Source organism: Cherax quadricarinatus, chromosome 6 (assembly GCF_038502225.1).
Source record: "Cherax quadricarinatus isolate ZL_2023a chromosome 6, ASM3850222v1, whole genome shotgun sequence".
NCBI lineage: Eukaryota > Metazoa > Arthropoda > Malacostraca > Decapoda > Parastacidae > Cherax > Cherax quadricarinatus.
Window position 1 is genome coordinate 30,448,331 of NC_091297.1, and position 5,746 is coordinate 30,454,076.

The window sequence follows — 5,746 nt, forward strand, 5'->3', positions numbered from 1 at the left end:
CCCACCCCCGTGGCGTGGGGGAGGCGGCACTGACTGGTCACTCCCTCGTTAACATTAATCCCACATTGTTTTTCCATAACATATGCCTCTAATTATTCCGTGCATCAACACGTAATCATTTCTAAGTTAACTGGAAGCATGACGCATGGTGCTGGAGGTGGATTTTTCTGTGAGAGTTTTTCGAGGTTTGTATATACGATAATCTTGGCCGGTACTGACACACAGTATAGGCCTTATTCTCCCTCACCCCTACTGGCTGTCTTCCTCACTACCATCACTCACCAACATTCACAAACTGCACAACACTTCCACTATTTACATTGAAACGGTGTGCTGAAATGTCTTCTCACTGGAATCTTCCCAGAGTTTTCACACTGAGTTCTGTTTAGTCTTAAACATAGGATCTAATCTCGCCAGTAAAATCCCACGTAGCAATGCCCGTGCCGGGGACTACCTAGATGGGAATTTCCCAAATTCCTTCTATCTTGTACTAACTGAGCCCACGGAAGTCACCGCGATCATAAAGTCACTTAAAAATAACTTGGGAAATCTGTCTCACGTCCCACCATTATTGTACAAGCGAGCGGCCCATGTCCTTTCGCATGCTATTACATTACTTTTTAACAAGTCACTAGAAACTAGCACTTTCCCGACATTACTCAAGACACCAATACATAAAGGTGGTGACCCTACAGACGTAAACAACTATAGGCCAATATCAAACTTACCATTGCTATCCAAAATCTTCGAGAAACTCGTGCACAGAACACTATATTCATTTATAACGTCACAAAACATACTCAACATCTGCAAAATTGGATTCAGGAAAAATAAAAGCACTAATGATGCAATTATAAAAATGCTAGACCTGCTTTACAAAGCATTGGAAAATAAGGAATATCTGCTAGGAATTTTTATTGACCACGGCATTCTACTCCACAAACTTGACCACTATGGTATAAGAGGCCATGCGCTTGCATATTTTAAATCCTACCTTTCTAATAGGTATCAGTATGTCACCATTAAAGACAGCCTCATCAATACGGCCACTTGATACTGGAGTTCTGTAGGGAGGTGTCCTTGGACCCCTGCTCTTCCTCATTTACATCAATGATGTTCCAAACATATCCCAACACCTGAAACCCATTCTCTTTGCTGACGACACGACTTATGTCATCTCTCACCCTAATGTTGCCACCCTCAACACCATTGTTAACGAGAAGCTGCTCAAAATATCGACTTGGATGACAGCCAATAAACTTACAATTAACACCGACACAACCTACTATATTATGTTTGGCAGCAGAGCAGGTGTTGTGCAACTTAACATTAAGATCGACAACACTCTAATTGCCAGACATAATGAGGGCAAATTCCTTGGCCTATACCTCGACAACAACCTGAATTTCAGCACCCATATCCAACACATAACAAAAAAAGTATCCAAAACGGTGGGGATCCTCTCCAAGATACGATACTACGTACCACAAACTGCCCTTCTCACACTATACCATTCACTTATATATCCATACCTCACCTATGCTATCTGTGCTTGGGGTTCAACTGCAGCAACACACCTAAAGCCAATAATAACCCAACAAAAAGCCGCAGTAAGAATAATCACTAAATCCCATCCCTGGCAACACACCCCACCACTCTTCATAGATCTAAACTTACTCCCTGTTCAGAACATCCACACTTACTACTGTGCAATCTATATCTACAGGACCTTAAATTCCAATATTAACCTTGACCTAAAACGCTTTCTTGATTGTTGTGACACGATCCACAGGCATAACACCAGACACAAACATCTCTATGACATTCTCCGTGTTCGACTAAACCTTTACAAAAATTCAATGTATTTCAAAGGACCTAAAATCTGGAACACCCTACCTGAAAATTCTAGAACTGCAGACACACTCATCACTTTCAAAACTACAGTTAGAAAACATCTTATCTCCCTGATCCACCCCGACAACTAACTACATGATAACCACCTGGTGGTTCAAAATTACACTCACTCACCCACTGACTATAAACCCAGAAATACTAATCTTAATCTTAAAATAATAAATCCTAACTAGTCATAAGTTTGCCTATGATACTCAAATATAAACACCTTGTATTGTGCCAAAACAAAAGCATTCACATTGCTAAACTCACAAATTATGATGTAGTCACTTAGCCTTAATACTATAATCTGTAATGATTTAATGTTAAGAATTAATCTAAGTCTGCTCGAAATGCCTAGCCATGCTAGGTGTCCTAGTGGCCCCCTCTGTAATTAGTATTTTATAACATGTAAACCACAAAATACCCAAAACCTGTAAACCCCACATTGTAATCATTATAGAGAATAAACTTGAACTGAATTGAATTGAATTGAACATGGTCAGCCTCCTTGATCAGGAGTTAAAATTGAAAATCCCGCAGCTAGCCCGCCAGACGTCTTGCCATGCCAGCATGGCACTACAGCTACAGCATATATATATATATATATATATATATATATATATATATATATATATATATATATATATATATATATATATATATATATATATATATATATATATATATATATATATATATATATATATATTGTTTTCAATAAGTCGGCCGTCTTCCACCGAGGCAGGGTGACCCAAAGAGAAAGAAAATCCCCTAAAAGAAAATACTTTCTTCATCATTCAACACTTTTACCTCACTCACATAATCACTGTTTTTGCAGAGGTGCCCAGAATAAAACAGTTTAGAAGTATTTATGTATAAAAATACACAATATATCTCTAAAACTGCCAACATCCCAAACCCCTCCTTTAGAGTGCAGGCATTGTACTTCCCATTTCCAGGACTCAAGTCCGGTTATATAAAATAACCGGTTTCCCTGAATCCCTCCAACAGATCGTCAGGTCCCAAATACCATTTGTCTCCATTCACTCCTATCTTACACGCTCACGCACGCCTGCTGGAAGTCCAAACCCCTCGCCCACAACACCTTCTTTACGCCCTCCATCCAACCTTTTCGAGGATGACCCCTACCCCGCCTTCCTTTCCCTACAGATTTATACGCTCTCCATGTCATTCTACTTTGATCCATTCTCTCTAAATGACCAAACCACCTCAACAACCCCTCTTCAGCCCTCTGACTAATACTTTTATTAACTCCACACCTTCTCCTAATTTCCACACTCCGAATTTTCTGCATAATATTTACACCACACATTGCCCTTAGACAGGACATCTCCACTGCCTCCAACCGCCTCCTTGCTGCAGCATTTACAACCCAAGCTTCACACCCATCTAAGAGTGTTTGTACTACTATACTTTCATACATTCCCTTCTTTGCCTCCATAGATAACATTTTTTGCCTCCACGTATACCTAATGCACCACTCACCTTTTTTCCTTCATCAATTCTATGATTAACCTCATCCTTCATAAATCCATTCGCCGACACGTCAACTCCCAAATATCTGAAAACATTCACTTCTTCCATACTCCTCCTCCCCAATTTGATATCCAATTTTTCTTTATCTAAATCATTTGATACTCTCATCATATTACTCTTTTCTATGTTCACTTTCAACTTTCTACCTTTACACACATTCCCAAATTCGTCCACTAACCTTTGCAATTTTTCTTTAGAATCTCCCATAAGCACAGTATCATCAGCAAAAAGTAGTTGTGTCACTTCCCATTTTGTATTTAATTCCCCATAATTTAATCCCACCCCTCTCCCTAACACCCTAGCATTTACTTCTTTTACAACCCCATCTATAAATATATTAAACAACCATGGTGACATTACACATCCCTGTCTAAGACCTACTTTTACCGGGAAGTAGTCTCCCTCTCTTCTACACACTCTAACCTGAGCCTCACTATCCTCATAAAAACTCTTTACCGCATTTAGTAACTTACCACCTATTCCATGTACTTGCAACATCTGCCACATTGCTCCCCTATCCACTCTATCATATGCCTTTCCTAAATCCATAAATGCAATAAAAACTTCCTTACCTTTATCTAAATACTGCTCACATATATGCTTCAATGTAAACACTTGATCTACACATCCCCTACCCACTCTAAAACCTCCTTGCTCATCCGCAATTCTACATTCTGTCTTACCTCTAATTCTTTCAATAATAACCCTACCGTACACTTTTCCTGGTATACTCAGTAAACTTATTCCTCTATAATTTTTACAATCTCTTTTGTCCCCCTTCACTTTATATAAAGGGACTATACACGCTCTCCGCCAATCCCTAGATGCCTCCCCCTCTTTCATACATTTATTAAACAAAAATACCAACCACTCCAACACTACGTGTCCCCCTGCTTTTAACATTTCTGTCATGATCCCATCAGTTCCAGCTGCTTTACCCCTTTCATTCTACGTAATGCCCCACGCACCTCCCCCACACTCACATCCTGCTCTTCTTCACTCCTAAAAGATGATATACCTCTCTGGCCAGTACTTGAAAAATTACCGCCTCCCTTTTTTCGTCGACATTTAAAAGTTCCTCAAAATATTCTCGCTATCTACCCAAAACCTCCATCTCCCCATCTACTAACTCCCCTTCTCTGTTTTTAACTGATAAATCCATTTGTTCCCTAGGCTTTCTTAACTTGTTTAACTCACTCCATTTTTTTTTCTTATTTATATTAAAATTCCTTGACAGTGCCTCTCCCACTCTATCATCCTCTCTCCTTTTGCACTCTCTCACCACTCTCTTCACCTTTCTTTTACTCTCCATATAATCTACACTTCTTATAACACTTCTGCTTTGTAAATACCTCTCATAAGCTACCTTTTTCTCTTTTATCACACCCTTTACTTCATCATTCCACCAATCACTCCTCTTTCCTCCTGCACCCACCCTCCTATAACCACAAACTTCTGCCCCACATTCTAATACTGCATTTTTAAAAATATTTCAATCCTCTTCAACCCTCCCCCCCCACTAGTCATACTAGCACCAGCCCACCTTTCTGCCAATAGTTGCTTATGTTTCACCCAAATTTCCTCTTCCCTTAGTTTATACACTTTCACCTCCCTCTTACTTGTTGTTGCCATTTTCCTCTAATCCCATCTACCTCTTACTCTAACTGTAGCTACAACTAGATAATGATCCGATATATCAGTTGCCCCTCTATAAATGTGTACATCCTGGAGCCTACCCATCAACCTTTTATCCACCAGTACATAATCTAACAAGCTACTTTCATTACGTGCTACATCATACCTTATATATTTATTTATCCTCTTTTTCGTAAAATATGTATTACTTATTACCAAACGTCTTTCTACACATAGCTCAATTAAAGGCTCCCCATTTTCATTTACCCCTGGCACCCCAAATTTCCTACTGCTCCCTCCACAACATTTTTTCCCACGCAATTAATCAACATTTCCCAAAATCTCTCTCTCTCCTCTATACTTCTCTCTTCCCCAGGTGCATAAACGCTTACTATAACCCACTTCTCACATCCAACCTTTATTTTACTCCACATAATCCTTGAATTAATACATTTATAGTCCCTCTTTTCCTGCCATAGCTTATCCTTCAACATTATTGCTACTCCTTCTTTAGCTCTAACTCTATTAGAAACCCCTGACCTAATCCCATTTATTCCTCTCAACTGAAACTCTCCCACCCGCTTCAGCTTTGTTTCACTTAAAGCCAGGATATCCAGCTTCTTCTCATTCATAACATTCACAATCATCTCTTTCTTAT